This window comes from Dreissena polymorpha, chromosome 4, assembly GCF_020536995.1.
Source record: "Dreissena polymorpha isolate Duluth1 chromosome 4, UMN_Dpol_1.0, whole genome shotgun sequence".
Taxonomy (NCBI): Eukaryota; Metazoa; Mollusca; class Bivalvia; order Myida; family Dreissenidae; genus Dreissena; species Dreissena polymorpha.
Genome location: NC_068358.1, coordinates 54,261,240 through 54,273,703, shown reverse-complemented (window position 1 = coordinate 54,273,703; position 12,464 = coordinate 54,261,240). Strand labels below are relative to the sequence as shown.

General features: G+C 35.5%; 1 long non-coding RNA gene across 1 annotated transcript; it reads right to left on the bottom strand.

Annotated features, from left to right (window-relative positions):
• Positions 1–516: 516 nt before the first annotated feature.
• Positions 517–1,667, bottom strand: LOC127877269 (uncharacterized). Its single transcript, XR_008048335.1, has 2 exons — positions 1,302–1,667; positions 517–700 (listed from the first exon to the last, which is right to left on the bottom strand). It is a non-coding gene; the product is annotated as an uncharacterized LOC127877269 (long non-coding RNA).
• Positions 1,668–12,464: the final 10,797 nt, after the last annotated feature.

Sequence of the window (12,464 nt, the reverse complement as noted above, 5' to 3'; positions counted from 1 at the left end):
TACTATTCTTTTTCTGCTTTAAAAAATAGATACAACTTCACAGTTTTGCTAACTCTTTCATGAAATGATATAGAACAAAAGGGTAAAAACATAAAACATTCTGATTCCTTAACAGGACGAAACTGTTTCAAGTGCTGTTGGTTGAATCCACTGTTGTCTACCGGTTGCATGGTTGTTTACCCAATTACGCGAGTGTAATGGTCCATTGCCACCAGGCATGCATCTTCCAGGTTTATGGCCTTAATACGGTCGTAAAAAACATGATCGAGGTGTCACAAGATAAGCGAAAACAAGGATGGAGTATGTTGAAAAGCGCTGTAAAATATACTGTCCGAAAATTAAGAGACATTAATTATGGACAAAAACCCGTATGTCCGAAAATTAAGAGACACGAAAAATATTTATTTTTGCTAAAAAAAGAGGGTGTCCGAAAACTGAGAGAAATTGCGGTACATGTTTATTTGTATGCTTAAAGATATTTCATGAGGATCATATTGAAAACAAACACATGCGCAATACGTGCTTGATTATTTATAATGCGCTGAAAAAACAAAAGCCTATAAAGAAACCGCAAATATTACTAAGTCACGAATGCAACAAAACGTGACAAATGATTGCAGTTGATGAGTTTCTACCAATGGCTGCCCCGTCGTCTTTTGTGACCATCGGAGGGGGGACAAAGCATCAGTGTACAGCCGCCCTGAAAAAAGATACGATTAATGTATATTTTCCATAAATCCATATGGGCCGTGCTCTGTGAAAAGGGGGTGTAATGCATGTGCTTAAAGTGTCGTCCCAGATTAGCTTGTGTAGTCAGGCTAATCAGGGACGACACGTTCCGCTTTTACGGTATTTTCCGTTTAGAGAAAGTCTCTTCTTAGCAAAAATCCAATTTAGGCAGAAAGTGTCGTCTCTGATTAGTCTAAGTGCATTGCACAGGCTGATTTGGGATGACACTTCACGCACATGCATTAAACCCCCTTTTCACAGAGAAGGTCCATATAAATTCGTTCGCTTGCAAAGTATACCTACGGCAATGAATTGATTTTACTAGTGGAAATAAAAACAAGAATGTCTAATTTATACATTATAGTAGCAAATTATTTAAGTTCTTGGTCCGACAATCTCGACTAGTTCCCAGTGACAACAATGTTGCTTACTTATCATCGCTGCGAATCTCACAGAAAATGTCCACGTTAGCATGGGAATTGCTTGGAGACTTGTATACACACCTCGTACATTTAGCATCGGTATAACATACATAATTTTGCAATCGTTTGAAAAGTTCACTATGCCCTAACCTGTCCGTTGTTACCGCACACACATTGGTTACATCCATCAATACTGAATTGCTGTCCCGGGGCCACTGGGCGTCCTCGGTAGTCATAGCAATAGCCTGCGAGAAATTGCGGAAATATTGAGAACAAGAAAATCTAGCCCGGTTTTATCTCGCAATCAACTGTTTCAATTAGACTGCGTTTATAAGTCTTGTATTAAACATCCTTAGTTTTCTATAATTACTTGATCAATATTTCAATTTTATCCTGTTCATAATTTACCTGACAGGCGTGCGAAAATTGGTCTTTTGCCGTATGAGGCCATATAAGCGTCAGACCAGCCTGCGCATCCTCTACATGAGGTACCCTGTACGGAGTGTACGCCAAAAAGTCACGCAAGGTATCGTGGTCTCCGCGGACGCAGTAGCTTCTGACCAAGCTGTGCATATGCGTTGGCTGGTCTGGACCTTCGCTGGCCGCACTTTGAATTAGACCCATTTTCTCTCGTCGCGGTAAACGTATTCACATAAACACAAGTCGTTTGATGACTTTTAAAAATAAAACTCAGCGTCTTAAAATCAGTGACAGCATATCAAAAATAGCATTCGTTAACTTACTGGGCAGTAATTACTAATAAGTCAACGAAATCCATAACTAACATTCAAATAAAAAAAACACATATATATATATATAAAGAGAGAATACAAGATTAGCGTTGAATAAAGAGAAGTTTATGTTGCGAGGCTTAGAACGCCGGGAGCGCGAGCCTTGGCGAGCGCTTTCGGTGTTCGAGCCGAGCAACATAAACTTCTCTGTATTCAAAGCTAACCTAGTATTCTATTTATCCCATTTATTTCAACGTGACATTTAAAATAAATAGATCTAATAACCTTAACAATAATTTTAATTTATTCTTAAAAGTGCTTTAAAGCTAACGAATGCAACCATGCGTAGTGATATACAACGTATTTGTTATGGTACGCAAAATAGTCTTTAAAAAAATCACACAAAAACTGTGCAACGAGAAAAAACATCACCATATGCCTCGATTCAATTTTACGCAGCATGCACATTTTAATACATTACGACCGCGAAAGGAAGATTTTATTAATTTTATTTTCGAAAGAAAATGATCAAAATCAAACATGGCGGCGATTGCTCCTGACAAAATGATGTCGATGCCAACTTACACACAGAGTCGTTCTAAACATAATTTATCAAAAAACTACTCGCCTTATTTGTTCATGGGCGCTGCAGATTTTGATGGCGTCTTGATCTAGCCTTCACATCCTTTAGTTTGCGATCCAAACACAAGATAATCCGTTAAAATTATATAAAGCTTTGAAACACTTGTTGCATACGGATTTTTCTTACTGAATATACTTTCTTTGATAAAATCACAAAGACAAAGTTTATTCATCAAAGAAAATACCCTTACGTTTACTTACTTCCAAAAGCAAAACGAATAGATTACTGAACCAAAATACACACCATCAGTATACTCTACACACACAAATTCACATCAAAATAGGCACGCTTATTCTGAAAATCAATAACACGAATTAGCTAGATCTACATGTAGATCTAAATCCTTCGTCTCACCGGTTCCATCCGAGGTAAGTAGTCCATAGAATATGCACTTTTTCATAATTACATCCACGAATCGATACATAGACACGAAAAAAATGCGAGTCTTCAATGTTTTATTCCCAGACATCGCATACTTGTTTCGTGTACACCTAAAGTTAACTAAACATGACATCACACAAATGACGCAATAAGTATGTCATTTTATGACGCAATCAATCAGCTTATTCATTTTACGGATGGCGAGAAATTATGTCCCGCGACTAGATCTAAAGGTTGTAGGTTGTATTTATAATTTTAAAGCCAAAGTTTTCTCGACTCTAGATATTTCTTTCGAAAAATCATTCAGTGGTTGAATAATTAAAAGTAGTCCGTCGCGTGCTCCCACAGTGTTGGAGACAGGCTCTAGTATATTCCATTAGCTGTTATACCGTCAATGTCGCGGTGAAAATGGGATAAAAACAGAGTCTTTTTGCTTTGTCAAGTCTGAGAATTTGATTTTGTTTACGCGCGTAGTTTTCCCGTTTTTGATACTTACGCGCCTGGGTAAACGCTAAACAGCCGAGTAAGAGGCAAAGAAAGATGGCGAATTTATTCATACTGATATGACTTCTCTTAGGTAAAGAGGAAAACTAATGACCTCTGGTTGTTTGTTGTTGTTTTCAACGCAGAGAAATTATGTTATATAGTGTCTGGTTCTTTTAGGCCGTAAACGATTGGTTATCGTGAATTACGTCACTGAATTGAAAACATACCATTGGACTCACTCTCTCATCTCATCTCATCAGATACAAGAGTCCAGCTTTTCTTGAGATAAGAAGAGTATTTTAATTACTTGATGAAAGTAGCTGAGTCATGTCATGCGAACAGCATTAAACATTCTTTTACATGTAGACCAAGACAGAAAACAAAAATGGCGATGAATAAACATATGTTTCATTAATCAATTACAAGTTTGTTAATTATTTCCTTACATTGACACCACAAATGAATATAATGAATGGATCTTGCCCTGATCAAAGTATGTGTTTACAATTAATTTATAAACGAATATCTTTGTAGTTTTAATTGATAATACCACAATATAATTAGAGTTCCTGATTCCTCAGTATAATTTATGACAACTAATTTTACTAATGACTAGGAGACACATTAAGGTAAAATGTTCATCCCTCAAATTTCCGTATGGTTCACAAGAATGCACGTTTTGTCTTGCATGCGCATATGCAACACACTCAAATGTTTTATAATATTTGGATTATGTGATTTTAATGGCATATTAAATGTGCCATGTTATGTGTTGATAACACACGTGTTGCACACTATCTGGTGTTTAAACACATGCCTCTTTGTCAGATGGAACGTCTAGCAATCGTCGTTTTTACACAACCGCACTTGTGAACATATTTTTCCACCCCCCCCACACACACACCCACCTCCCACACACGCACGCACACCAAAAACAAAGATAATACTATGCAATCATTATAAAAGAAATAAATTATATGAGCAATCTTCCACTAACTTGCCACTTTTTCTTTTGGATTTAATCCAGAAGATGGCATATCGAAACATGGCTGAAAGGGCGATAGCAAGACTACAAGGTAAAACACACTATTCATAGATGAGCTTGCAAAATTGACAAATGAAGAAGCAAACGTTGCATCTATTGTCATCAGAACACACAGCCATTGTGTAGGTAACATGTTTAAATTTATAGGGGCCTTTTCACAGATTTTGGCATGTTTTGAAGTTTGTCATTAAATTCTTGATATTAATAAATGTAAACACTGGATCTTAAATTCTCCAGTGAAAAACCCAGAATAAAATTAAAAAAAAGGTAAGCCTCCGCAGAGCTTGAACCACTGACCCCTGGAGTCCTGGAGTAAAAAGTCTTCTTATTAGACCTCTCGGCCTTCCTTCCTTATACAATGTCATATGCATTTTATACTTTATATAACCAATCCTAGTAGTTTCACAGAATATAACGACAACAGCAGAACTTTCCAAATTATTAATTCGTTTCGCGTTGCAACGCTTTATAATTTTCAGGTTTTTAAATCGTCAAAAAATGCATATAATTGCTATTTGAGAGCATGGTTAATGTTCAGTTTTACTGTTTCCTCACAAATATCATAACTAAAAAAAGAATTGGCGAATTTGAAAGAACTTTTTTCAATTTTGTCAATTTACCCAAACTTGTAAAGGCCCATTTAAAGATGGAAAGATCGTAAAGCTCACTAGTGTACTTCTTGAGAGCTAAGTCATCAGGTAATTCATGGTAAAGGTACGGTATAGATTACTGCACTAGTTGAAAACGTGTCGTTTAAACCAGCATAATTGAGTTATTGTATATGAACTGACGATTGTTGCTTCTTCATACGGCAATTCAAGTCATATACATATCTAATGAGACTCATATGTACAGATATATTGTCAGTAAATGAACTCCATGGCAATGAACGAAAATAAAATACTGCCTGATGAACAAGTTAGTAATAAACACGATTTAGACTGCCCGAATTCGAGGACGTTAAAATACATCAAGTTTGTAATCTGAACTGGAATAGGAAGTTGACCAGGATTTGCACTGCTCGGACTGGGTTAACCATAGAAACGAAAAGCTTTGGCCTGAGATTGTCCGACTTGCGGAACTAAAGATCAACGTTGATACAATAAATGTTACCAAAAGGTAACCTCAACCTTCCTTGTGTGGAGGAAACCTTGCTTGGTCATCATGGACCGAGGCGTCTCGTTAGATCTTGGCTGAAAATCATCCAGTGTATTGGATGGTTATCAGCTTGAGTATATATGAAAAGCATGAAATTATAAAAATATAAATAGACGAATTTGTTTCCAACACATTATACAAAATAACCAAAAAAATGGCTTCCAAAAATGTAAATATATATTAATTTATGGAACATATTATGGGGAATCGGTTCACAATCTAATTGTGTGATCGTTACTGTTGAAGGTCCTTGAAAATCTCATGGTTTATAATGGTAAGGAAATGTACATCTATAAATAGAATATGCAGTTGGTAATGAATTATGTCTAATTATTAAAGACACACGCGTTTATTTTATTAAATTCAAATACAACTTCCACTATAATTAACTGATGAAATCAAAACAAAGGCATGATGTAGGTATAATGGGACAGGGTCGGGGGCCATGATCGACAGGGTGGGGCTGATGGTGATTAATGTTAAAGATGCAAAGGGGAGGGCTGATCTCTTATCGGATACAATACTGTGTCTGGCAAAATCAACTTGAAATATACACAATGATAAGACACACTTTTAATATGATAAGACCCAAACCAGAGTTATTTATAAGTTGACACGTAAGTGTTCATTTTACAGCTGTTCTACTGATTTGCCTTTTGAAACTTTTGAAATGTTTAAATAACTTTTTTTATTAAAAAACCTTTGATGGTAGGTAGGTGTGTATTTCAATCCAATACGCCATATTATACACATGAGGACAACATATTTCCACACACACAAATACGCCCACTCCCATACATACATGCCCACACACACAAGTAAACAAAACATACATACACGTACATGGTCAATACTAAAAATTAATCATGAAAATAAGCGGAGAAGTATGAGCATATAAACACATCTTAATTTTCTTTGTACGATGAATGCATTTAAACGTAAGAAACCAAAGTATTATGAACATCACTAAACATATTTAAATTAGGTTTTCACATGAATTTCTTAATTATACAAGTATGTAAGAGGCACTACGATTATATTATAAAGAAAGAGGGTAAGTAACTTAAGTTAAAAAATTCATAATGACCTGTCACAATATATAGGAGCTTTAATCTAATGAATAACATTACATATATAATTGATTAACGTGTGTAAATTCTTTACTTTAAAACTATGTATATACATTGATATACAAATAACGGCATTTGGAATCGAATCATCAATATCTGTTAACTACTTAAGACATAACAATGATGCATTCAATGTTTCTAGTTATATTTAAACATTAAGAATTTGTCGCGTAATGTCTGAAAATATAAAAAGCATTTAAATTTATGGAATCCAGTATGTGTATTTCTAAGTTCTAATCCTACACGTTCCTTGCACCCGTACGAAGCATACTGAACCACGTCAAATAACGATTTAAAAAAGTGCCCATTTCAAAGCAAAATGCAACTTTACAATTGGCGCCCCCATCCTTGATCCCGTTGATATGCGTTATCATTAATGAACTTTATAATATTAGACAAGAATGTGTTCAATTTGTTCGCCTAATACAAGTTGAGCCTCGCCAATAAAGCTCGAAATTCGCCTTATACGAGAAAAAGGCGGCCAATGTGGAAAAAAAACACGGCCAATACGGAAAAAGGTCGGCCAATACGATATTCAGCCAATCAGAAACCAGGAAAAACTCGGCCTTAAATGAGAATATAAAATTTCGACAATTGTGTACGTCATTTTGAAGTTGTATGCTTAGTTTTGGTGCAAAAGTTTAAACCTTTAAACATATACTTAAAGTACTCAGCCCCTAATAGTTTCAGCTCAAGGTTTCGACAATAAGAATAGTGCAGTGTAACCACAACAGTAAGGTTCAATATTTTAGCGGACATAAATAAGTTGATAACAACGCTACAATCAACAATTATCAAGCGTCGGAAGCAAAACTAATTCGAAATCATTGAGGATTTATACATTACAAATGCAATTCCTAATGGCAATAAGTAAGTTTTCAATCCTTATTGTCTTTCTGAGTTGTATTTAAAACATCAGTAGTGGATCCAGTGTGGCTGTAGTTCTGGCTACCATAACGTTAAATGTCGCTTGTTATGATTTTTGACTGGCGCGACTTTATAGTTATGGACCAACCCCATGAGGAAAGTCAACCAGAAATTCCCGAAAAGTTGACAGTTAACAAAGACCGGTCCAAAACAGCTTTTATATGCAGTTATTGGCCCAAATCAACCACTTGATCGGAAAGATTAACATTTTTCACATTTAACTGATATATTCTTTCACAAAATACTATCTTTTAACATTTAAAATTTATCTATTCTGCTCTTACATATCGAGAAAAACAGCGATGTGACAGACTTTCTTGAAATGCAAATCTCCCGAGATTTCACGGTCATATGACGTTATTTCTATTTTAAGTAACATACCATGTGCTCAAGTGTTTTCAAATTCAGAATGACAATTCCCGGTATTTTAGATTATTCTGGCTTGTTTTGTAAACAAATTGTAGTGTTTATACAAACTCAAAGTAAATATTATTTAAAACTACCTGATTCACACTGAAATCAGTCTTATAATCCACCATACGTAAGTTGTTAATCATAATAATAGTTTTCAGAAAACGAAAGTAATGTTTACAATTACAGCAAAAAATGTCAAGGTCGATCCGAAAGTATCCAAATGAAAACTCGTCACGTGACAAAGCGACAATGGCGTCAAAATTGTTAATTTCAGACTGATGAGAGTTATTTTCATCTATTGTAAGATGCATTTGAAATATTTGAACCTTAAAATATTCCCAGATGCAGTAATTTATATTCATTCACTAATATATGTAGAAATGTATCCAAGAAAATGAGCTTTCTTTGATTTATAGCGTGACATAAATATGTTACGACTCTGGTTGACGTTCGATACGGGGTTCGCTTCAGCGTACAGGTCTGTCAATACTATATAAACTGTACGCTGAAGTTTCTATAGCTAGTGTGGCTGGAATGTTATTCAGGTAAATTTTGCATAATTTCGCGACCTGTCAAATTGTGTTCCTGCATCATGTTATGTCTAGAATGAATCTTTCGTCTATACTGAATAATATTATAAAGTTTTATTAGCTCGACTATTATATATGAAATATATATAGTGGAGCTATCCTACTCACCCCAGCGTCGGCGTCTGCGTTAGCGTGCAAATGTTAAAGTGTTCGTACTACTCCAAATATTTGTGTATAAAACGCGGCATTTAGCGCAGACTGCAAATTGCAGGCTGCGTTATCGGCCATAAAACGCAGCCAATATAGACATCGTTGCAGTCAATATAGATATCGTTGGAATACGCAGACAATATGCAATATAGTTTATGTGCTATATTTAACTAATTAAATACTTGTAATGTTCATTGCATTTAGTTGAATTTAGGAACCTAGAACATACTAAAACGGAATATCAAATAATTTGAAATTGATTATTGATACAGTGAAGTTTATTTCACAAAGATGTATATTAATAAAAAAAGAATATAAAGTTGTAATAAAAAATATTTATTGAATTAATGACTGTATATATACATTTTAGTGCGTGAAACTTATTCAAATAATATGAAATTCTACTTTAAATTAAGTGCGATGGTTATCGATATTTGTTTTAAATAATGAAATATAAAAGCATTATATGTGTTAAACTCATTAAAGAATACGTAGCTTTTAGCGCAGCCAATATATATAAAGAAGGAAAACAAATTAGGTCAATGTTTCGCGATGATGGGCATTATTTATTTTGATTAATAAAGTATAAAGCATTTTAGCCGTTGAACTCATGAATTGTATGTCAAATTTATTTATCTGAATTTTGGAACCTAGATGTTCTGTATCAATATGAAGACATAATAATGTGTTTATATGAGCACACATGAGTAATTAAAATTGTATAAAAAATAATTATATAAATGTATGTACGTTTAATGTATGTATAGATTAAACGCATTGTTGTTTTCAACGCAGCCAATATGGACATCACTGCAAATTGCTGGCTGCCTTATCGGGCATAAAACGCAGCCAATATAGACATCGTTGCAGTCAATATAGATATCGTTGGAAAACGCAGCCAAGATAGAAATAGAAGGCAAAAACGTGTGAATTTGGAGAATGACTGTTTCAATAATTCGAAGGTTTTAATTAACATTATGTGTATGAAAGTGTTTAAGGTCCATACAATTTTAAAACGTTGAACCTAATATATTTTAAAACGGAATATCAAACAAGTTGAATTTAATCTTGATACCGAGAGGTTTATTGCACACAAATGTACACGATCTGTAATACAAGAATATAAACTTGTATTTAAATATATTTTATGAATGAAATACACATTTTATTGATTTTAAATTATTTAAATATTTTGAATTCTACTTGAAATTAAATGCATAAGTAGGAAGGCAGCTGACAGCGCAGCCAATATATATATGGAAAATGCAGCTTTTAGCGCAGCCAATGTAGATATAGAAGGAAAACTGATTACGCAGGTTTCGCGAGGGTGGTCATTATTTATATTAAATGATGAAATATAAAAGCATTATACGTTTCGAACTCATTAAAGAATTGGATTGTACCTTGTTGTGTGTTATCATCCATAAATTAATCCTCATCCTAGGAAAAAATTAAGCCAGCATATTTCTGACACATAACTAAGTTTTATTTTGCCATGTTTACTTGTTAGAATTGAAGAACGATATGAGAAGCTTAAGGATTAACAAAAGGCCGTTTGAAAGGAGTGTTATACATGTTAAACCAGGGGTTTGTTACAGTGTCTGTCCGATTGGCTAGGCTCTTGGATAGGTGCCCCCACCCGGAGAACTGCCCCCTCAAAGATTTCTCGCTGGGCGGAGAACTGCCTCCTCACTGTTTTTTAATAGGCGGAAAACTGCCCCCTCACTGTTTTTAGTGGGCGGGGAATTGCCCTCCTGCTGAAAAAAGGGGGCGGAGAAGTGCCCTCCTGTCAGAATTGATGACCCGGAGAAGTGCCCCCTAAATAAAGAAATTGCGCGGCGAGTAAAGTCGATATATAGATCGAGTATTACAATGACAAAAAACGCCAATAACTTTCTTGCTAATATGGATAGAAAGTAAGCAAAATTTATGCAATTAATAAAAGGTATAAAACAGCAGATAATACCTGCATCGGCATCGACGTCGCCATATTGATAATAACGTGATTTTCCCCTTTTTGCTATTAAAAAGTTATCGCGGCTGAATTATTTGATATTTTCCCCGTCAGTAAAATAAACAATTAGTATGCAATTTATTACATCCTTATGCAAGCTGAAAACAATAATTTATTTGTTTATTTTCTCCAATAACGGATTTTGACGGTTCAATATAATAAACCCGTATGCGGCTTTCTTCAAAGGTAACAAGTGCTCAACAATTAAAGTCCTCCCGGTCTACCAATTAAAAGATTAAAAGATCGCGGTGCTTATCGTTAACGGTAACACGTTCGCAGGCTGCCTAATTAGCTGCAAATTAAAGCAAACTGAAACCGATTTTATTTTTGAAAATGCACGACACGCTTTTCTCAAAATGCAAACTGTTTTCCGTCAAATGCAACATAGACTGTCAAATCACTATAACCATTTCATCAATTATGAAGTCAGAGAGGCGCTGCTAAATTATGCTATGAAGGTTTCTCGTACACAAAGAAGAAGGAAACTAAGTCGACGAGTCGATGGGAATGTTCTCAGCGACGAAGTGAGAACTGCAAGGGAACTGTCACTTCCGACAATCCAGTAAGTTAATTATTAATGATTATAAATAAACTGTATTAGTATACGAAAAGTTCATAACTTAATGAATCCAAACCGACCCTTTTAGCTCTTATAATATTAAAGAATAGTGCATTTATTGCAGTAAGTCATTAATTGAAATTTAATCCATTCAAGTCTAGTGACGCATTGAGTTGCAAACGTATATAACAATGTACATTTATTGTCATTTGATGTTTTCTTTTTAGCCATCACGTGTGATTTCATCAACCGCGCACAGTTACGTCAACGACAAATTCTACGTGGAGGCGTTGAAGGTGCGTGTTGAAATCACAGCCGCAGTGACCGCGAATGGGGGCCAGCCTCATAAGATCCTGGCTGACAAGCTAGTACATCAGCCAGTGGAGGTAAATTGAATTACAGATACGCACGCGAGCTTTAATGACATATCTTTATCATTTCTGTGTAAAACATTCTTATATAATTACTATATTTTATTTTATTATACAACGTGGCATTAATTTGCAACCACGAGTATAAATACACAAATATTCGTGCTGTTGTTATTGGCCATTTTATTTCCAGGTCCGAGTAGCAGCGGGTATTACAGAGACAATCAAAAGACATATGCGCGCTATGAAGTCAGGGCAGACACCAAAGAACCCTGAGCAGCTCGAGGAGATACCTGTTCCATTCCCGGAGGCTTATCGCACCAACCTGATCTACGATAATGAGTCGAGAAGCAACAGGATCCCGGTGTTTGCTTCAGGACGGCTTGGGGCTTCTGGAATCAGCCACAACTTGGTACATGGACGGAACCTTCTCTTCCGGTAAATACTGTGTAAAATGCAAGCATGATTTTTATGAAGCCTGCTTTTATCGTACGATTATGTTTAATTAAAAAAAAGCATAACACGTCCGCATAAACATGCTGTGTTGTCAGTATTTTATTTTTCTCATTCCAACTCCGCATGTGTTCGACCAAGTATTCACCGTGCGCGTGGCCCATGGAGAGACGTCAGGGACAGTAGCATATGCCTTGCTGCCATCCAAGGAGCAAGCTTCCTACGAGGAGCGCTTGACTGCTGTATTGGATTCTTGTCTTG